This window comes from Diabrotica undecimpunctata, chromosome 2 (genome assembly GCF_040954645.1).
Source record: "Diabrotica undecimpunctata isolate CICGRU chromosome 2, icDiaUnde3, whole genome shotgun sequence".
In the NCBI taxonomy this organism is placed as follows: Eukaryota; Metazoa; Arthropoda; class Insecta; order Coleoptera; family Chrysomelidae; genus Diabrotica; species Diabrotica undecimpunctata.
The window spans coordinates 11,918,635-11,942,917 of NC_092804.1; the positions used below are offsets into that span (position 1 = coordinate 11,918,635).

A 24,283-nucleotide genomic window follows, 5' to 3' on the forward strand; every position below is an offset into this window, starting at 1 on the left:
TGTCACGATTTAGAGTGTAAATAGTGTTGCTATGGCTATCAGCATAAATCTTTGAAAAATGCAGTGCCGGCACACACAAAGAGGAGAACTCGCACTGTTGGAACGCATTTATCTCGAACACGGCTTGCACCATTTGTATAAATTTTAGTTTGTGAAGGTTTAATTTTATTTGAAATTCTTAAAAAGTGCTGAATATTTTTCATGTAATATTTCCTCCACCTAAATCTTTAAAACTATTAGTTCGCCAATAAGCAAGCGTAAATAGATCTATAACTTATATAGCTATAGTAAAACCTAAAGCAAAAGCATATACAGGGTGCGGCAGATAAACGGCCAATTAGAAATATCTCGAGAATTTAAGTTACCTAAATCATGAAAATTTGAATGAAGGGGTTTTGAAGAATGACCTATTTAATGAAAATTTTTTCATCTATTTGTTACTTCCGGTTATATCGGAAGTTGCTTATAACTTCGTTTTTTTTTAATGGCACACCTTCTATATTTTAGAATTTTAGAAATATTCACATTATTCCCTAACATTTTTTGTTAATACGTCACTATACCTGTTGTAAACCGTTTTTGAGTTATAAAGGTTTTTATATGAAAATTACACCTTTCTACCATGTACATAAAGTTCAATATCCTCTGATTAAAAGTTTAAATTTCTTAGGAACTTATTAACCAGATACAGCATTATTGTTTACATTATAAAGTTACCTTTTTTATTACACAGGGTGCTGTCAAAATTGGTATAAAACCGGCATCCTAATTTTTCGACTAATTCATTTTTTTCAAATGGGACACCCTATATATGATTCATTATTTAAGAAAAATATGTTTTTCACTCCCAACACAGAATAAATATCAATTTATGACTCATTTACGATATACAAATGATGATTTTTTAAATTTAATTATAATTTACGGTGTGTAACAGAATAAATAGTATCCAGAATTTGCCTTGTTTTTGCTGACAGATATCCTGAGAAGCCTTGACCAAATCATAAAACTGTGACACGTTTGTTGAACAACTGTTTCCAGTTTGGTCAGTTTATAAGTAAAAGGACCCACGTCGATAATAAAGACTTACAACTAGATATCCCGGGATATTTTGCAGCTAATCCAAATTCATCCTTACGGTAATGTGAACAATTGTTACAGTGACGGAAATGAGAATGCTTAGATAGATGAGCGGAGTGACAAAAAAGGATAAACTTGAGAACGAATATATTAGGGGAAGTCAGTCTATTGGGAATAGGGATTTAAAAGGAACTTGTGATACTCCTCTCGCACCAAAATGGATGTTGGGCTGAGGATTGAGCCTATTTGACCTAATTGGTGATTTGTATAATTTTTCTTGAATATTTCGTGCTATCTTATATTTGTTGTATTTGTTGTACCCGTCTGTGATTTTCTTCATCTGATATTATTTTTGCTATAATTGGTTCTGGTCCTGAACAAATTAACAAATACGGTCCTGTTATTTCTGTCTTTTACTTGACGCTATATACGTAAATTCCGTCCCGAATAACTTTCGATAAACAAATCAAAACAAGAAATAATAGTTATTAAAGGATTTTATTCATTCTTAAAGCCACATTGAAAGGATATACATTTAATAAACTAAAAACTAAATTACTAAAACTAATTAAAACATTATAACACTGTTCTCTCCAATGTATTATTTTCTTTTGGCGTTTTTTGTACATATAAGTTGTTTATAAATTAAAATTTTGATATGAACTTAAAATTAATTGTTAAATATTTGCAGAAAGATTCATACGCGTTCTTAGTCAGAATAAGTTTAATAAGCAGGATAATTATGTGTCCAAATTAAAAGAGAAAATCAAATAAAGACAATCGCTTACTCCTTCAGGACTTAAAAAAGTTAACGCCAGGCGTCGGTCGTTGGATGAGTTATATGGTAATAGTAGAGAATTTACGATTTGGTGTCACTCATTCATTGACCCCTATTTGAAGGTAATAGAGAGTTTTTAGACCCTCTACAAGAGATAACGTTTTTACTTTAACACGTTAACGTTAACACATTAACGTTAATTGACATTTGACAAACGTAATTTATAAAACGGCAGTTCTATCATCATCATCATCATTGGTGCTACAGCCCTATAAAAGAGCCTCGACCTTCCCAAGTCTATTACGCCAGTCAGTTCTATCCATTGCCAACTGTTGCCAGTTTGCTGCGCCTATTTGTCTACCATCCTCATCTACACCATCCCTCCATCTGAGTTTTGGTCTACCCCTTTTTCTACTTCCCACAGGTTGTGACATAAGGATTCTTCTAGGAGGGTTGTTCTGCTGTGATCTTGCCAGATGTCCTGCCCATCTTAGTCTTCCTATTTTTATAAAGGATACTACGTCTTTACCACCAAATATATGTTTATATCTGTGATATATCTCGTAGTTGTACCTCCTTCTCCAAACACCATTTTCACAGATGCCACCAAATATTCTTCTCAGGATCCTTCGTTCAAATATAAGCAGGAGATTTTCATCTGCCTTGGAAATGGTCCATGCCTCCGACCCATATGTCAACACTGATTGCATAAGGGTTTTGTATATGGTGATTTTTGTTTTTTGGCTCAAGTTTCTGCTTCTCATATGTCTACTCAGTCCAAAATAGCATTTGTTTGCTAGGATTATTCTTCGCTTGATTTCTTTCGTCATGACGTTCTCCTTGGTGATCAGGGAGCCTAAATATGTGAATTTGTCCACCACTTCAAAGGTAGAGTTATCAACCGTGAATTGGGGGCCGATGTGCTCTATTGTGTGGTGTTGATGCCATTATCTTAGTTTTCTAGGCAGTTCTATAACCTATTTTATTTGAATTATTGGCCATAATGGAAGAATATATTGAAAATATATTAAGATGACGAAAACACAGATAACTAATAGATCACAATTTGATAAAAGGCTTAATTCTTCACAATATTTTTGATCCTGTAATACCTGTTGCACCAAGACTAATTTTGTGTTGCAAACAATTAAAGACAAATATGCCGAATTAAATTTTTGATTTAAGAAAAAGGACATTCTTCGACTAACTCGGTCTTTACATATTCCAAATCATATGACCTTTAGCTCTTATTTCTACCTAAATAAAGGAATACCTTTTAGGGTATATAGGGTTATTTTTATGTTAATACGCATGAGTAGAATAAGGTATAATGTTTAACGTTACCGTAAAACGGGGTGAAAATAAACTGGAGGGTAAATAGAACCCTAACTGACAGTATTTTACTAAAAAAATCATAAGTTGTTTAAATTTAATCCGAGAAATAACTATTGAAGTACATAAACTCACCAAATGATAAAAAATGCCAATTAAGTGGATTTTGCATTTTTACAGATGGCAACACTGGACAACAGCAATTTCAGTTGAACAGCTGATTTTGCCACGTAGCAAAGAGCTGATTAACTTTTTGTAACAAGGTAAGAAAAAATCAATTAAATAAATAGATAATTAGTTATAAAGCTTACTGTATATACTTAACATAAATACTTGCCAAATTTATCATAACATACCAGGAATTTGAGTAAAAAAATTAAATATTCAGTGCTCTATAGGCACCACAAAAACCCTAACTTAAAAGCACCTGGAGGACAAACTACACTAACAAAGTTGGAAGAGGAAGTTATACTGAAACAATTGATAACCTGTGCTGATTGGGGCTATCTCTAAGATAAATCATTATCTTAGAGTAATGGTAAAAACATACCTAGATAGTCGGGGTAAAAATTTACCCAAGTTTACCAACAACTTACCGGGAAAAGATTTTGTACACGGGTTTTTGAAGCGACATAAGACACGACTACGAACACAGCTTTGACAAAACATTAAACGACCTGGGTGCAGAACTAGAAGGTATACCGCGGTCTAATATTGTAAACTTCGATGAGACGAATTTATCTGACGATCCCGGGGGAAAACGAATAATTACAAAACGAGGATGCCGTTACCCCGAACGAGTGTGCTCCTCTTCCAAAAGCTGCTGTTTGCGGCAACTGCTGATGGCAAGGTGCTACCTCCGTACATCGTGTATAAGACTCAAAACATGTACGAATCATGGACATATGACGGGGAAAAAGGTGCGAGGTACAATTGTAACCCTGGCGGCTGGTTCGATGCTATAAGCTTCGGTAATTGGGTTCCCAAACTAGCAATTCCAGCACTTAAGAACTTGCCAGGAAAAAAAATTCTAATCGGCGACAACCTCTCAAGCCATTTTAGTGCCAAAACTGTAACCGAGTGCTTAGAACATGATATCTCATTAATTTTTTTGCCGTCAAATTCTACACATATGACCCAGCCCCTTGATGTGGCTTTTTTTCGCCCGTTAAAAGAAGCATGGCGAAAAATTCTTGAAAAGTGGAAAATGGGTGAAGGAAGAAGGGCAGCTGCCATACCCAAAGATCGCTTTCCTCATTTTGTTAGAGAGCTGAGGGACAGCATCAGACCGGATCAAGAAAAAAATATTTAATATTGTTTTAGAAAATGTGGGATCTATTCGTTAGACCGTGATCAAGTCCTAAACCGACTTCCTAGTAGAAGAAGAGAAGAACATGTTAGCAATGTAGTGGTTAATATACTGAAATCCATGAGATATTCCGATACTCCTACACAACGACGAAAGAGAAAGAAGGTCGCCGTAGTAGCTGGTAAAAGTGTAACTAGAGCTGACTTTAGAGAAGAAGAAAGTGAAGATGAACAGCTTAATTCGGATGCGCATAACGACAAAAATATAGAAGAGAACGAATCGAGTGAAGATGAAGAAGTCGTTAACAGAAGTGAAGGGAAGGTCGAATCAGATGATGAGGATATGAATATTCCTTTAAGCCAGATTGCTGAAAATTAAAAACGTGGACAGACAAGTATTCCTGTTCCTAGTATTTCCTACAAAGGTAGAATTTATAAACAGGTTTATCCCGTTTCGAAAGAATCTATTCAACTATCAGATTGGCTGCTGGTTACGTTTTCAACCAGTTTTAGGAAAAAAGAAAGATAAAAGTATTATATTGGAAAAGTGTTGAATGAAAACGATGACATTTACGGAACTTTTTTGACGAATCACCAAACCAAGCAATCCCCAGGATTTCCCACGAAACCAGACGTTTGCTATTTCTCTTTTGACCAAGTTGTTGGTCAAATTCATCCATCTAATAACTCCGAGCTGCCCAGCAGTTCAAATAGGGAGATTCTTAAATTTCCCATCAACCAAAATGATCTTAATTAATGCAATCTGTTATTTTTACGAAGATTCTGTTGCAAGAATTAACGCAGGAGATCTAGATTTAAGTTAAAACTTCTTTTTATCTGTTCCTACACATGTAATTTTTTGTTCCTATAGTTATAATATAGTACAAAAGTTATGCTGTGAGAATAAATGCAACACAACAGGGTCTTTTGTGTTCCCTAAAGTAAGAAAGTTGTATATTTTTCTATATTTTCACACTTAATAAACGATATAACTTCCAAATTTGTATGTTAATTATATTTTTTTACTAAAAAAATTAATTGCATATATTACTAATATATTTTTAAATATCTCTATTGACCTCCGGAATGGTATATAAGCCAAACTAATGCAAAACAAAGCATCGTTTCCTTTTACCCCGTTTGGAGGGTTAATAGAAACACTCCTTTTTTATTTTTTTTTATTTGGGAAACTTTTTTAAATGTGCTCACTAGGCCCTTAAACCTATTAGCCGTGACACACATTTTGCATATTTTTCGTGGACGATTAAATTAATAGCAACCTAACTACAAAGCCTGAAAACCTCAAAACTGTTTCTATTGACCCCGTTTTACGGGACTGAAATAAGGGGCTTAAAAACTCTCTATTATTAAGTCGCTAGAAAACGGTAATAAAAATACATTAAAAAAAAAATACACGGTACTGCAAAGATTTTAATGTCTAAGAACAAAAGTGTTTTTGTTTTTAGACAGTTATAATAATACAGTAAACGACAAATCGAATTAACAAGGATTGATTACGTACAACATAAATCACAGATCATCTATTGATGACTTAATGAGGACACACTATATATTCTATAAAATAATCTGAGCTGTTTTCTGGAGTAATATTCTCCCTGGTTGGAGAATCTGTATTAATTTGTACAACTAAAATGATTTCATCTGGTGCCAGATTTTGAAGTTTACTCTTGAAAAGGTTAGGAAATGCGCATCTTCTGTAATCGGCATTAAATTGCAGAGCAACGTTAAGATACATTTTTCTTATTTTAATAAATCGTCTTACCTAAAAAAAAATAGTGTAAAAATGAGTTACCTATGCACATTCGAATTAATATTAGTTTTTGTCACGTATCAAAAAAGTTTGACTGTTTAAAATACACAAGAAATTATTTTAATGAGCATTTATGATTAATTCATTTAATAGTATCTTTTACTTTTACTTTTACCGAGTCCTGAGACGGTATCGTCTCAGGACTCGCAACTAATGTAGAGTCATATGTCGCCCTGTTACCAATCCAACGGTAACTTTAACATCTTAACTGTAAATTAGACATAATGTAGATCAAATCTTATTTAATAATTTTTAAAGGGTTTTTACCCACATATTTAGTGGCTATATCCATGTATTAACTTGACACTGATGATGGAATATTTATTCCGAAAACGTTTTGTCAATGCAACATAGCCCAACTGGGTTTTTTATATACCTTTTTATAAAGGATTTTATTCAAAATTTTTAATATATGGTATACAGCCAAATACAGGAACTTTGTTTCCTTGTGGATTTTAAAGATAACAAATAAACTGAATGAAATTATAACACTAGCAGAAGAACAACAAGGTTTTAGTTTGGGAAGATCATGCACCGACGCTATATTTATAATAAGGCAAGTGCAAGAGAAATCATTAGAATACAACAAACCGGCAAATCTATGTTTCGTGGACCTTAAGAAGGCTTTTGACCGGGTCAAATTAAAAGACGTTATCCACTTACTGTACGCAAGAGAGATACCTCTAGGAATAATCAAAACAATTGAAAATATCTACCAAAACAACACAATAAAAGTAAAAGTAGAAGAAGAACTAACCGACCCTATTGAAGCTGGCAATGGGATAAGACAGGGAGATTCCCTGAGTCCTCAATTGTTCAACCTGATTATGGATGAAATAATAAAAAGAGTAAGAACTAAAAAAGGTTGCCAAATGGGAGAAAAACAACTTAAAATAATCTGCTATGCAGACGACGCAATAGGTCAGATAATAGAACAAGTGATGGAGTTTAAATATCTAGACATCGCATTATCTAGCTACGGAGAGCTCCAAACTGAAGTGGAAGAGCAAGTGAATAGAGCAAATAGAGCCGCAGGCTCTATGCCTGCAGCTGCCTGAATGAAACAATATGGAGAAATAAAAATATCGGAAAAGAAACAAAAGGCAGAATTTACAAAACAGTCATCAGACCAATAATGACATACGCGGCAGAAACAAGACGTGACACAGAGACGACAAAAAGGATGTTAGAAACAGCAGAGATGAAAACACTTAGAAAAATTGATGGTAAGACACTATGGAACAGAGCTAGTAGTACAGATATACGAGGTAGATGCAAGGTGGAGAACATCAAGAACTGGGTAAGAAATAGAAGAGTAGAATGGAACGATCATATAAGCCAAATGACAACAAATAGAGTAATAAAGACGGCAAGAGACGGTTCCCCAATAGAAAGACGATCAGTAGGAAGACCACAAACACGATGGAAAGACAACTTACTACAGACAGAGTCATGTCTATATAAAAAGAAGAAGAAAAAGACTTTTTTCCACATTTATTGTATAATTTTATTCACGAACGAGTTTTTTTGAGTTTAGTTGGTTTTACGGATGGAAGAAATGTTTTTTTACATTTACAGCTGTTTATAGTTCGAAATTAGTCTTTTTCATGGAAACGTTCTTAGACGTCTCATTCATCATTTTCCAAGACGATATTTTTGAGCTTTGTGTTAAAACTTACGATTGATTTTTGATAATTGTGTCTATATTATAATAATTTTATCTCGTCTCGACCTAAGTTGTGTTGCGTGGTCGTCAGTGGTATACAGGGTTGGCATCTACTTTGGATCAGTTTTGGTAATGTGAATTTTGCTTGAGAATTTTGATGTTGGGTTTTTACTTGGTGATATGTGTAGCGCGCCATCTATATTACTGAGGCTTCATTGTACTTTTATGTATATCTTCTTATAGTACCATCATCATTAAAGATTGGCGACGATTGCTGAAGAAAGAATCCAACAGATTAAATAAAAATAATATCGGAAAACAATGACAGCCAGTTCGAAACACTTGAACTGAGTAAAGTTTCTGTACCAAACTGTACTCGTGACGTAGTGGATATTAATCCTGATATTAAAAATGGAAAGTCAATTAAAAGGATCGATGGCAATGGTACAAGCACTACAAGAAATAAAATAAATATGGGCATCAAATAAAGAATATCTGAATAACATGAAAGAAATAGTTAAAGGGAATGAAATCATTAAAACAGAAAACCAGATATTAAGAGATGAAATTAAATAAATACATAAAAGATTAGAAAATATAAAAAATAGAGATAGGAGAAACAACATAGTACCACAAGTGCCTACTAGTTAGTACGGAGGAATGCAATACACTGAAAGAAAATGAAAACCTTAATAGAAAGTGAAGTAGATATACAGGTGAATGTCAAATGCGCCAAAAGATTAGGAAGTAAAATGTACATGAGGTACATATTGATAAAGTTCCAAGGTCAAATGTATGGGAAAATCTGAAAAGGAGATATAGGTACATCAAATAAAATTATAAGATGTTTTACAAAATGTTTTAAATACCCATTTTCTTCTGCTTTACTTTCATTCCAAATATTCTTTTATACAAAAAATGTGATTAAATATAATTAAACAGTGATTAAATATAATTAAAACATATCCATATCTTATCTGTGTTGTCAATGCTACAAACAAAATAGAAACATTATCAATTCAGTTTACACAAATATTTTGATTAATTTTCTTTGTTTTTAAAATGACAAAACTAATTTTGAAAGTACATACTATAAGCCTAGAATGTACGCGGGAATTGAGAAAAATCGATCACTTAATTAAATTTTTGTTTGATGTGATATATTATTTAGCAATATACTGTGGTATGTGTTGATCAGGAATTTAGACATATTTTAAAACTTAAGAAATTCAGAAGTGTTTGATGTCTCCGACTCAAAAATAAATGGCAATCATTCTAAGGCTCTGATTTTCTGTAACATATAAAGAACACACTGCAAAAAGAATGAATGTCACTTTTTTTTCGAAACCGGGAATATATCAGTAACCCAAAGCCAAGAACAGATAGAAACATCAGGGCGATCATTTATGCAAAAAAGATTTCAATATTAGCCTCCTAAATTGTTTAAATTGTCGCACCATCTTTTTCTTGGTCTGCCAATACTTCTTCGTCCATTTGGTGACTTATCTCGTGCTATTCGTACTATCTAATGTGTTCGTTCCACTACTGTTTCCGTTTTGTCGCCCATCCATTTATGTCTTCTATATTGCATGCTTTTCTTATAGTTTCGCTTCTCTCCCTATCCAACAGACTTTTCACTGATATTCGTCGAAGTATTTTCATCTCTGTTGTTTCTAGTAGTCATCTCATTTTTGATGTGTCAGGTCTTGTCTCCGCCGTGTATGTTAATATAGGTCTAATTGCTGCTTTATAGATTCTTGTTTTTGTGTCTTGTCTTAGGTGTTTGTTCTTCCAGATTATGTCATTAAGAGATCCCGCCTCTTTACTTGCTTTTAACCTTTGTTGTCGTACTTCTTCTTTAACATCTCCGTAACTAGTTATATCTATTCCCAGATATCTAAATCTTGCTTCCTTTATTATTTTCCCATCAATTTCGATTTTACATCGTAGTGGGTATTTAGATGTTGTCATGGTTTTTTCTGCTGATATTATCATATTGTATTTCTTGGCTGTTGTATTGAAGATGTGTGTTAATGTTTGGAGCTCGTCTTCTGTCTCGGCGAAATGCAGCGTCGTCTGCATAACATAATATTTGGATTTCTTTATTCCTCTTTCTGTAGCCAGACCTTTACGCACTGCTTGTATTATTTCGTCCATTATTATATTAAATAGAAGTGGGCTTAACGAGTCACCCTGTCTGACTCGGCTTTGTACTCGTATACACTGTGTTAGTTTTCCATTTATCTTTGCCTGTATTCGATTATGGAAGTAGATGTTTTCGATGGTTTGCTGGTTTATTGTACTTGATGGCCTTTTCTGTGATTTGTCTTAATACAAATACGGCGTCTACTGGTGAGCATGAGTCAGAACTAACAAGATTGAGAGAGTGTGCACTTCTTCTTCTTCAGGTTCCTTCTCCTATCGGAGGTTGGAAATCATCATCGCTATTTTAATTTTATTGACCGCGCTTCTGAATAATTCTAATGAGCTGCAACCGAACCACTCTCTCAAATTTCTTAGCCAGGATATTTTGCGTCGTCCTGGGTTTCTCTTCCCTTGTATCTTCCCTTGTGTGAGTGTGCACTACAATGTACATAAAGAGCAAGGGAACATTTTTGACGAATATACACTTGGGCACCGTGATCAAATGCTCAGAAAGATCTTTATCCCCAGATTCGGCGGCGTATCGCAACAGTGCCCGAAAATTACCATCATTCTGAAGACTCTGGTGTAATGTGGATCCGTCCCGAATCAATTTTACCTCTTAAAGGTATAGGTACCTTTCTTTTCCGCAAAAATTTATTTTATTTACGATAGCAATTAGTTTCTTTCTAAATATTTTAAATATTTTAAAATATTTCTAGTGCGTTTTTCCCCTTGCAAAAAGGGTCGGTTATGAGCTGGCCGATGGTGTGAGGGCTAAAAGGATTTAAAATATTCAGAAATCATTAAAAATTACGGGAAAAGCCCCAATAGACAAAAGAGGTATGTATTATATTGACCAAGGTAAAGACCATCTAGAACACAACACAACGAAACTGGTTTTCTGCTGTTTTGCAAACACACTGCTATAGTAGAATGGGTTTTTGTCTTTCTTACAGCTTGCTAAGGCCAGTAACCTGCTAAGTATAGTAAAGGAATTAAAGGACCACAAAATCAAAAAGTGCAAATCAAAAAGAAAAAAGAAAGGTAAAGGATAGCAATGACCAAAGAAACAGCTCTTGGTGTATAGCGCAGTGCCTAAGAACAACAGGGCAAAAGAAGACGTGGCTATACTGATACACTAAGAATGAGCAAAGAACATTGAGGGTGTAGAGTACATATCAGAAATAATAGTAGAGATTTTCTTCTTCCTATGCCGTCTCCATTAACGGAGGTTGGCGACCACATTTCTAAAAGTTTCTCTGTCTTTTGCAACGTGGAATAATTCGTTTACAGTCATGTTTGCCCAGTCTCGAATATTTCGCAGCCATGACTTCCTCTTTCTACCTATTCCCTTTTTGCCATCGACTCTACCCTGCATGGTGACCTGCAGAAGACTATATTTATCATTCCTCAGTATGTGTCCAAGGTATGCAGTCTTGCGTACTTTTATTAATAGTAGAGATAAAAGATGAAAACCAAAAATTAAAATTGAATGACAATATTCCAATAATATAATTCAATAAAAGGCAATGCAATGTTGTAGAAAAACAGGGAGTATTCCTACCTAAAAGTAGTAGAAGAAGGCATTACTATGATAAGGGAAAATGAAAAACACATATTCTAGGATCTTAGTATTGAAAAAATCAAAAAACTTTGTAAGATAATATCTAGTCAAACTGTGTAAAAGATCATATATTATACGATCGGCGATATATTTTTTGATAGAAAATTTATGTAGAAAACCTATATTTTCACAATGTAAATTATATCTAAATATAAGGACAACTACTTACTCTATAAAAGTCTTTGCCGCCATTAGATAAAGCAATTTTAAGCTGTTCTCTAATAAGAAATTGGCCTAAATCGTAAATATTTTGATTTCGATAAATAACAGTTAAGTCCCTTCGACCCGTAGCCCTAACCACCTCTCCAAAAATTTCCTGGTATTCACTTGAGTTAGATTCAAGCGGGTATTGATTTGATATGCTTGTATCTTCAACCCAATATTTAGGTGCGTTTCTTAATATTACTCTCTCCATATTTCTTAATTACAAAAAAAGCGTCACAAAGAAGTGGAGGAAGTCCAATATTATCTAAAAATAAAAAAAACTTCTTAATATAATATAATACTTGCTAATAAAAGTACGTTTGTACTGAGGCGTCTGTTGCGAATATCGTTGAGCGATTCTCTCTGAGCAATGATCGCTAAGCGATGATCGCAAGCGGAGTGTTTTTACTGAAGCGATGATTTGATTAGTGAGTTGTCCGTCGTCTAGTCAACAAGTGGTTTTGTTGCGGCGATGAGCATATGTCAAAGAAAACAATTATTGTTAAAATACCTGCTAGCAGAAGAAATAGAGGATGCAGAAATGTTAAGTGTTTCAAGATTAGAAAAGCATGCAATATTTAACTGAAGACAAGAAGAAGGATACTTCAAAATTTTGATAAACAACCATTTATTAGAAGATAATGTCAAGTTTCCACAGTTCTTCCGTTTGAATACAACTACAAGTCATCTACAAACTGTATTCCATATTCAGCTGGCCATAGCAACACGGCCAGCTGAACAATGACATAACATAACATAAGTCAGTATGCTAGTCGACCTCAAGACGAGAGCGAGTACCGTTTTTTTCGTGCGTTTAGTCGTTAACGTAAATTTAACGCTCGCATTCAGTTTACGTTAACGACTAAAGAACTTAGAACAAGGTGTGTTTTATGAACTAATGCACGTTGTTTTTGCAGACAGTCTAGAAGAATTGCAACGCTTAGTAAATTGATTACATCAAGTTAGTATCACATATGGACTACAAATGAACGTTAAGAAAACCAAGTTCATGATTATTTCTAAGCAACATACAGTAGGAAGGCTAGATATCGAGGGAAAACAAGTAGAAAGAGTGAATAAATACAAATATCTGGGAACCTGGGTAAATGAAAACAATGACCAAGGTAGAGAAATAAGGACACGCATTGAAATTACAAGACAAGCATTTATAAAAATGAAAACAATGTTTGCCAATCCAGACCATCCTCTGGTTCTGAGGATAAGAGCCTTAAGGTGCTACGTGTTCTCGACTTTGTTGTATGGAATGGAAAGCTGGACACTAAAAGTGAATATTATAAAGAAGTTGGAATCATTTGAGATGTGGTGCTATAGAAGGATTTTGAAAATACCATGGACCCAACGAGTTACAAGCGCAGAAGTGTTAAGAAGGCTACAAAAGGATTGCGAGGTCATAAAGCACATCAAAACAAGAAAACTGGAATATTTAGGCCACATTACCAGAGGTGCGAAATATGAGATATTAAGGCTCATAATGCAAGGTAAAATCAAGGGTAAAAGATCCATAAGAAGACGAAGAATTTCCTGGCTGAGAAACCTAAGAGAGTGGTATAGTTGCAGCTCAGTAGATCTTTTTAGAGCAGCCGCCAATAAGGTACGAATAGCTGTGATGATAGCCAAACTCCGATAGGAGAAGGAACTACAAGAAGAAGAAGCACGTTGTTCGAATCGCAATTACACGGTGGATTTAGTCAAACAGTTTGAACCGACCGGTAGTGTTGAAGATGTAAAGCGAAGCGGCCGACCACGTATAGTGTGCGCAGATAAGAAAACTATGGCAGTCGCGCAATAATTCATTAATCTTACGAAGATGGAATGGTAAAAGCAGAACTTCTAAAAATTGCCCGGTAACACAAATCTAAGTTCAAGGAATACGTAGATGACAAAATGGCGGAAAGGCGAAACATTACAGTCCTTAGACTTCCACCCTACCACTGCGAAATAAATCCAATTGAACTCATTTGGGCACAAATGAAAAGTTATGTGGCTAGAAAAAATACGTTATATAAAATACAAGCTGTACGTGAATTGTTATACGAGTCTTTACAACATATTACAGAACAAATCTGGAAAGATGCAGTAAGGCATGTAATAGAAGAAGAACAAAAAATGTGGGATCTTGATAACATAATTGATGCGACCGTAGAGACACAACCGCTAATTATTAACCCTCAAGATGACTCGGATTCCGAAGTTGATCCTATTTATTTTGAATGTGAATAGTTTTCTAATCGTAATTATATAAGGTAAGTAATAATAGTTGTAATCGTAAGGTATTAAAGGGGAAAGGCGCAAAATGTTGCCTGTCAAAATGTTCAACGTGTTTTAAATGTATCCATTTTTTTTCAAATCCTGAGAAAACTAAACAGCATGTTTGAAAAATTTAAAGGCAGAATGAAATATTTTTTAGAATAAATAAAAAGTTTCTTTTGCATGCAATATTTTCAATTAAAAATTATACTATATTTTCTCTTTTATTTTCACCCCTGTTACATAACATATTAAAATAAACATTTTAGAAGTTTTCAGGGACTTTCTGCCCCGAGTAATAATGTAATCTTTCATTCTGCGTTTAAATTTTTCAAAAATATTTATTAGTTTTCTCCGGATTCGAAAATAATGGATACATTTAAAACACATTGGAAATTTTGCCAGGCGACATTTGGCGCCTTTTTCCTTAATTAAATAAATGTATCTTTTACAAATGGAAAGAAACTTTTTATTTTTGAATAAAATAAATAAGTTTTATTAAAAAATACAATTTACATAAGTACAATTTAAAAAATATATTTATTTAGTTCAAATAAATGTTTCAATCATATACTCTACGACACTGGTCGTTCATCTCTAACCATTCAAAATACCCCCGTAATAGGATTATAAGGTATTTTATTCCTTCAGATATAAGGTGGGTTAGTCGAAAACGTCTTAACCGTCAGTTTTAGGTTGGTTTTTACTATTATATCGTATTACCTATCCTCTCTGTATTTCAGTTTTCTAATTAGGGTTAAACTTGTAGTGAGCTATCAACAAATTGTGAACCGTGTATATATCTTAGAGCTATTTAAATTAAGTTGGAGCAACATTCACGGAAAGTTAGTGAAGACTAGTAAAGTTAAAAAATGTATCACTGTATTCTAAAACCTGTGGAAATTTAAGGCCTAGAAACATGGATCACGACCAGCCGGGATTACATGATGTTATCTACATTGGAAAGGAAGATCCTAAGAAGTTGTTAGTCACCCAGAGAGATATAATATACTTCATTTAATAATAATAATAATAATAAAAGGCAAGAGAGACGGAAGAAGGGCATGGCATAGAAAGCTGAGAGAATGGTTTAATTTTAATAGATCCTCTGCTTCTCTTTTTCGAGCTGCTGTCAACAAAATTAGTATAGTCAACGCACGAATATCGAGTATGGCACAGAAAGAAAATTAATCATACAATACTTACATTTTTCGCTTAATACTTAACAGTTTAAAAACTAATAACAATATTTTTCAAAATGGTCAATCAATAAACACTTAATTTGTTTGATACACTTATCTCAACTAAAACCTCTAGCTTACACTATCCCTAGTAAACTAAAATTCTAGTGTATTTTATGATATAAAATACAGACAGCTGATAATGTTGATAATGCAAGCACTGCAGGGTTTCCCGTAGAGTTTTATCCATTGATCATGCGTCTCTGGCAATGTTAAGTAAGTATAGAGTTGGGCGAAGTTGTTATTTTTTAACACGTCAATATTTTTGTAAGGAGGGCGAAAAAATTGGTATCAAAATATCGATATACGATATATATATATATATATATATATATATATATATATATATATATATATATATATATATATATATATATATATATATATATATATATCGAAAAAAGTATATCGATATATGCAATATTTTTAAAACTTTGGTACAAACATTGCAGCGAGATTGTTATTTTTATTAAAATTCAACCAAACATTGTTTTTGGGTGGTGCAATTTTTTTTCTAGTCTCTATTAAATACAAAACAATATTCACGTTCTGCAGAAATACTTAATATTAAACGAATAAATACAGGAAAATAAACTCAATACTTATTATAAACACACATCATACGACATAATTTGAAGTGGAAATAGATCTTGACAGTTACTGCTGAGACATCAGTTAACTAAAAAAAAAACGATGTATACAAAAATAATTTTAAAAAGACTGATGTTTTTTGTACACACATATGACAAATCAAAGAACGGAAAAGAAAAATATTTTTGAAGTGTGTAAACAGTAATTTCCTAAATGAGTGCTTTCAGCTTACAAAGCCATCCTCAGAGCTATGGTCAAATTTTAAAAAGCACCACTACTCAAGGGAGATCACATTTAGTGTTTAAAATCTGTTTAAAAATAATTTTCTTTCAGTTTCAAATACTATAAATGCGCACCTAGATTGAGAAACACATACAGCGTAAAACTATTGGTTGACACCAGCAAAGCTGTTTCCCTTAACATGTTGCTAACACTTGCCTATGAAGATCAATCTGAAGAAACAATTTAGCATATTATCGGATACTGTTGGGCATTTATAGGGAACCAGATGACTCAGTCGGAAATATACACCAAGAAGAGATATCCAAAAAACTGGAATTTCCCCAAAACGACCATTACATATCATGTATTTGACCCTGATACTATATTTGAAAATGATGACTAGAAGCTATATTGAAACATATGTATAGCTTGTAGTAGGTATATAACAAACTCACGCATTTAAAGAAGTAAACAATGCAGACAAATGACGCTTGTTGATGTGATGATACTTAATAACAACATGCGTGTTTAAACACAAGAAATATAGGAAAACAATTCTTCTTCTTAGGGTGCCTTTCCGTTTTGAACGTTGGCGATCATTCTGGCTATGATGATTTTGCTGGTTGCTATACAAAATAGCTGTGTTAAGGTCTTCAGAATCCGGTATCTTCAGAATCCTTGAGGAAAACAATGGAGAATGGAAATTACCCAGTAGATATTTAATATTCTTTAAAGTACTGGTATCATTCCGAAAAGTCTTCTAGAGAACATCAAACAGCGTGGTCATTAGTGAATATTGTAACATTTTTTTTTAATTTCGATTCTTTCTTTTTAATATTTTTATAAATATAATTCCCCAACATACTGACACGCCACTGAGGTAATGCGTTTTCAATTTTTAAACTATTTCGAGAAAGCATGACGCTTTGAAATCTCTCTACGGCCTTTTGGCCAACCGGTGAAAGCATAACATATTTCTATTGAAAGTAAGGTCTATTGAAACCTGCAACCTTTCTTCACCGACATTTGTTGTGTAGCGTCTCCAATTAGTCACACTAAATTTTCTAACTTCTGGCCCTAAATTAGTGACACTACTTTCTTTTTAAGAACCCTTTCGCTAAATAAGAAATCTCAATGAAGAGAAAGTTGTCTAAGTCATCATCATCATCATCATATAACGGGGGTCCTACGGCGATTGACGCTTCGCGCATTTCAGCCTCCATCTTTTGTTATCTCTCCAATCTCCCTCTTCTAAGTCTCTAGATTGCATTGTTTTTGTAATTTCTCTTCTCCAGGAATTTGGTGGTCTTCCCCTTTTCCTTCTTTCTGGCGGAACATACATTAAGGCTTTCTTTGGCCACCGCTCCTCCTCCATTCTCATCACGTGACCATACCATTGTAATTGCCTTCCTTGTATTCTATCTGAAAGAATATCTCTAATTCCTGTACGGTTTCGTATTTCCTCATACCTGATTCTTTCCATTCTAGATACTTGACATGACCTTCTAAGATAATCCATTTCCACAACGTCTACTTTATCTCGTTCATTCTTTGTCATCGTCCAACATTCGGCACTATATGTGGTAATTGGTTCTACAATTGCTCTGTATAGGCGAAGTTTGGTATGCATCTTTATTTTATTAGACCACAGTAATGAATTCAGTATTCGGATGCATTTTTTCTCTTGGGTTATTCGGTTTTGTACATCTATCTTAACTCTGCCATCTGCTGATATGATGCTTCCTAGGTTGTAGCCTTTTATGACTGCGTTTTCAAGCCTCAGACCTGTGGTATTTCCTCCAATTTTTAAATATTCTGTTTTGCTTATGTTTACAGTAAGCCCCCATTTGGCATATTCCTCAAATAATTTTCGATTCATATAATTTATATCTTCCTCATCGGTTGCAACCACCACCTGATCATCTGCAAACAACAATGTATACAAAGTTTCTTGTCCCACTTCGATGCCCATAAATCTACATTTATTTCTCCAATTCCTCAATGCTTCTTGCCTAAGTCATACAATCTATTAATTTTAGAAATTAGAGAAAGTTTGGCATATGTCACTAGTATTTCTTAGGGGAGCTGTGAGTCTGCTGAAGGAATAGAAATCACTTTTGGCGTGGTTCTATTAGGGGTGAGACATGCTTCCTCTCGTGATATAAGTCGATGTTTTTCTAAGTGCAGTCATCTTAGTGTATTTCTATTAGAAATAATAGAGCGTCGTATAATATCATATCTTTCTTCAAGCTAAATACAGATTTGTTCTTAAATCATACAATAAATCTCCCGAAATTTGTTATAAAAGTGTAAAGTCAGTGACTTTTCAAGTAAAAAACTACCAACAGCTGTAAGTTATATAATTTTACACCTGTATGTTAACTGAAAAACCTTGAGAGTTGCTGCGATACTTTACAAATTTGAGATCATATATTCGTCCTCTCGGTGAATTAATAGCAAGTACCAGAGTAATCAAAGAAGATTACATGAAGAATGTGGGGAAATAACACGGAAAGAGTTCCTTTAGAGCTCAGTTCTTTTAGTACCTGATAATAGTAGTAGTAACAATAATGAAAAGACATGGCAAGGTAATTTACCAACTGTTTCACAACGAAGTAAAGGTCACAGTGTCCGGCCATCGAAAATATTAAGAATCTGAATACTCTAAAATCCTCTTACCTCCCAAGAAAGTGAAAAATAAAAGGTATATTTCTTCAGGTAAATAAATCAAATATAATCTTCTACTAGTCTTATCCACTAGAGATGATTGTTTCATGGCAGACCTGAATGCGAGAATGCCTACCATTATAAGCATGCTGTCGCGAGTATGGTTGAGCAACCACCTCGTCCTGGTATAGTCAAATTTCACTACCGACACCCTGTCAGTATCCCGTCGTTGTTTCCCTTTTGTACCAAGGTTCTGCTACAAGTTTCTTGGATTTAGAGAGACCGAGAGATTTTGTTCATATGAACAACAGTTCAGCGACTGTCTTGGCCGTCATATCTTTCGGGACGTCGGCGTTGTGTCCGATTTGGCATCTTTGCTTTTAGCCACTTTCTCGAGAGTCGTACTGTACACCCAAATCAAGCTGAAGCTGACTATTGGAATAGCCAATGCATTTAGGACTATCTGTCTGAAAAGATCTTCTTTTTAATTTTTCATAAATTGTTGCTCCTTTCTTCTTCTTCTTGATGTGCCAATCCGTTACGAATGTTGGCGATCATCATGGCAATCTTTATCTTATCTACAGCAGCGCAAAAGCTGCACAGATGTTGTATTGAACCAGATTCTGAGGTTCTTTAACCAAGATGTTCTTCTTCTTCCTGGACCTTGTTTTCCAAATATTTTTTCTTGCAGGATGGCTTGAAGGAGAGTATATCTGGATTCATTTCGCATAATATGTCCGAAGAACTGTAACTTTCGAGATTTGATGGTGGTCAGTGCTTCTCGATTCTTATTAATTCTTCTGAGGACCTCCTCATTTGTGACTCGGTCAGTCCACGGAATTAAGCATTCTCCGATATAGCCAAATCTCAAATGCTTCCAGTTTTCTGCACATATCTTCGTTCAAGGTCCACGATTCAACACCATAAAAAAGGACAGAGAAGACGTAGCATCGCAGCATTCTTACTTTTGTATCAAGAGAGAGGTTGTGACTCTTGAAGAAGGCCCCCATCCGATTGAAGGTGGATCTAGCTTTTCCGATGCGTGCTCTAATCTCCTGGTTGTTGGTCCATTCTTCATTTATTATGGTGCCAAGGTAGTGGTGTCCATATTGTTGACTGTAATACGTAATGCTCCTTATGCATAACAAATTGTTTGACCTCCGCTATTATTATTTTATTTATTTAGTTTAAACTTCTAAACTTTGTTAAAACTTCATTCTTTTATTATTAATATTTAAATAATATTTAAATATTGTTCTTCTTGAGTATAAATAAGCCGTTGTGAATAATTTCTGAATTTTGGAGAGTATCGGCATTATTCATTAATACATAATAAAGAAGTTTAGTAAATCTTAGTGTATATAAAATCCTCTGAAATAAAAATTAACGTACTTATATGGTTATATTTTAAACAATTGTAATATCAATTTTGTTATATTTTGTATATATAATTCATATTTAGAATCACACTTTATGGATTTATCTGGTCTTATTCATTATCCGAATAACTTTTTTCTTTTGTCTCTTCTGTCTTTAATTTACATTGTTTACTTAATTCGTAAATTACATTTAAGATTTTTTGGTCTCTTCATTAAACTTCTAGTATACTGCGATTCTTGTTTTTAACAAAATTTCGTAGTTCCTCACATAAGGATTAATTACAGTTTACATTAGCATTATACATTTAAAAGTTTGCATTAATATTAAGTACAGTTTTGAAGATAATGCTTTAAGTTTGGCCAGACGATATGCCACCTTAATTTTTTTAATACCCGTATAAGTTGCTAATCACATGAGGTTATGTGTTCAATGTGCCGGTTTGTCAAAGTCCTGGCTACTACTAAGGATAGAAGTTTTTGCTCTTCTAAAGCTCTTACTTATACCACATGTTACTATTGCTCTCCCCCCTGTCAGATGGTAGACTTTTTCTATTGTAGGTTAATGTTCCTTACCACTCTCATTTTGTTATAACATCTGGAATTTTTTGGTATCTAAATTTGATTATCCTTTGGTTTTATTCAGGTACGTCCATATTTTCTTTTGTAATACAATTTCATCCTAATTTGTTACTCCCACATTGATATTTACTGTATCAGTCTCAAAACAATTAAGATTTTAAAGTGAAACCGGAATACTTCTTTCTGTGCGATTATTAATAAACGTAATAACTCCAAGATCATTTTTAATATAGAAAATAAAAATATATCAGTCTCGAAGTAGAATATTTACTCATTACATTTGCTCCTTATATATTTTTGCCTGTATTCTCATTCCATAACAAGTGATAGACAAAAATTCACAGATACTCCTAGTAACAATAGTCGCACTCACCTCTATGCGAAACTTTAATTTTGCACATCGATAACACGAACGTTTTACGAATGTTGTACTTTGGTTGTACGTTTACGTTGTATTTCTATTCCATACTCTCATACTCTTCAATTCTCAATATTATTCTCATTTTTTAATATTTTAGGTATCCGCTTTTTTTAGGTTTTTACGATGCGCTTTTGTATTCTTGTTTGTCAAAAGAGCTGATATGAACTATTTATTGTTATTTGTATTTTCGATCATGCGATATGTCTATTTTTTGCTTTAATCCCTTGGAAATATTATTAGAAATGGTTTATTTTTCACTATTAGTCCAGTCAACAGAGACCTGTAAAAATCATACGAACAAGCTGAATTTTGCTTAGAATGTTAATTTTGGATTACAAAAAAAATGCAAAGAAGTTTAGCAAGTTTACTCCCGGGCTTCCCCTAAAACCCTCCGTCATTGGTGAGGAAAAACGGAAAAAAATCGATTTACCATGAATCTGTACGTCGTATAAAAAAATATTTCCAATAAAAAATATCGCTGAGATAATTTTGAATAAAAATGTTTATTAGTACTTTTTGTGTAAAAGGAATTGTTCTCTCAGAAACAACGCTTGAAGCAACCGTTGATTTTGAATGTCAGTTACGCCCGCGAAATAAATTTTAAATAAAATTTGTATCAACTCGACGGTAAAAATTCGATATCTTTTGATCAGAGTGTCCTATCGGCAAAGGTCAAAATGCATTTTAAATGTGAAGAGTGGAGCTTTCGTATGCAATTTTTGTAGTTTGTAGAAGTGTTTGCTGTTTTTTACGATTCTCGTGAAATCAATAAAATTTATCACTTTTATCGGCGGATCGTAGAGGAAGTTTTATTGTTACAGCCTAATATTCAAAACTTATAACATGAAATTTCAATTTTGAGTTTTGGAAACAAATATAAGGCATTTGAAATATGCCTAAAAATGCACAATTTAAACTTTTACATTAAAAACCAACGAACGTCACGGTAAATGTCTCCAGAAGACGGTATTGAATGATATTTGAAGCTGAAATAGTGTAGTATGAAAAACGTAACGTAACATAAACGAAAAACGTGAGTAAACGTAAAAACGTGTAATTGAAAGGAAACATTTTTGTCGATAGAATATATGAATATATGAATTATATCTAGGTATATCTTTTTTAAGTTTATAAACTTTTATAGACGGCCCTGCAAAATTTATAGACTTTTAAGAATTTTTATAACAATTAAACGTAGGATCTCGAAAACGAATTGAACGAATCGGATGTTATGAAGTCTCATTCGGTTTGTAATTAAAAAAAAATCGGTTGCCTGTAAAGTCGGTTTTACGGGCGAAGATTTTACGTGACAACGTCTTTTTCTTGGTAGAATATTTATTGATATGAATATTATTAAATTGCACAATAGGAACAAGGAATTGAATGAAAATAAGAATTGCACACATTTTAACTATAGAAATATACTTTGTTTACTAAAACATTGTACATGTAAACTTAAACTTAACTAATTTCTATTTGAGTGAGAGGTTATAATTTGTTATTTTAAATGTTTGACCAGCAATACGCGCGGTTTCTTCTCAATTGACTGAATTACGATTGATTGCAGAGTGATTTAAACTAATAATTTACTTAACACTATCAACATTTGTCAATAGTATGACATAACCTATAAACTCAGTTTCTCAACTTTTGTGTTAATCTAACAATTAATCAATCAATCATAGTTTACGATAATGAAATATTAGTGTACAATTATTTACCTTTATTGTTGTAGTTGTTGTAAATGACGAATCTAAGCACTCCACATTTTCACTACAGACACAGCTGACGATACTTTCAACGATTTTCAACTTTAGCGATTCAACGCGCCTAATTCTCTAGTGCCGCGCGCAGCGGACCGATCATGTTTGAGTGGGAGAGAGACGCAAGGCATTCGCCGGTCCGGCGGGCCTCTCTCTCGTTCGGCGACTCACTGTAACAGACGTGAGCGGGCGTTACACTTTTTCTTAAATGACTCCGAGCCACAACCTAATTTAAGACGTTGTCACGTCAAAAGCGTCAGTACAATGATTTTTGTATATAAAAAAATAAATTTTACAAAAGTTACATCAAAAATAAAAAATGGCGAAAAATTGACATTTTTGAACTTTCGATCATTAATTTTGTATAAACTATTAGGTAAAATTTAATGTACAATAGCTCAAATTAAAGCTTTTTTATGTAAACTTCATTCACAATTATAAGAACTGACTTATGCAGAATTTAAAAGTATCCCACTGATAAAGTCGAAGCCAAAAAGGGATTTGCCTCTTCAGGTAAATAGTAAAAAGGGCCGGCTTAACGAATTTTATATTTTATTTGTCATTTACATTACATATTTAATTTAAATAAATATCTAGATAATTAAGGGAAAAAATACATAAGCTGATGGAGTATTAGAATTAATTAATTATTATATTTTCTGTGTCGATTCTTTATTAAATATATCCAAATTTTGAAAGTAATAAACAATTTTTGTTTTGTTAAACAAATTGCAAGTGAAATAATAAAATGCTGAAGTGAAAATTAAAATGAATTAATGTAGGTATATATATATATATATATATATATATATATATATATATATATATATATATATATATATATATATATATATATATAGCTAAATGTATTTATATTTTATACTTCATGTAAGGGAAGAAGTTTTTCAATTGTTAGTAAGGTATAAAGTATGTCTGAAAAAGTTGGCTACAAATGGGAAATTTCTTTATTATTAATTTCACGAAAAAAACTATTTTTCTTAAAGATTTCTGCATTGCATAGAAATCAATAATCAATATTCAAATTTATAAAATTTTAAGTGGTATACAGCGAAAATCAAAAATATTGATTTATGCTTAAATGTGAAGTGCTTTTAAATTTAGGTGCAGCATAAAATGTTATTTTAATTTGGTTGTAGGAATTAAAAATTATTTTTAAATTTAGA

General features: G+C 33.2%; 1 long non-coding RNA gene across 1 annotated transcript; it reads right to left on the bottom strand.

Annotated features, from left to right (window-relative positions):
• Nucleotides 1–1,559: 1,559 nt before the first annotated feature.
• Nucleotides 1,560–15,645, bottom strand: LOC140434191 (uncharacterized). Its single transcript, XR_011950025.1, has 3 exons — nucleotides 15,443–15,645; nucleotides 11,934–12,233; nucleotides 1,560–6,281 (listed from the first exon to the last, which is right to left on the bottom strand). It is a non-coding gene; the product is annotated as an uncharacterized lncRNA (long non-coding RNA).
• Nucleotides 15,646–24,283: the final 8,638 nt, after the last annotated feature.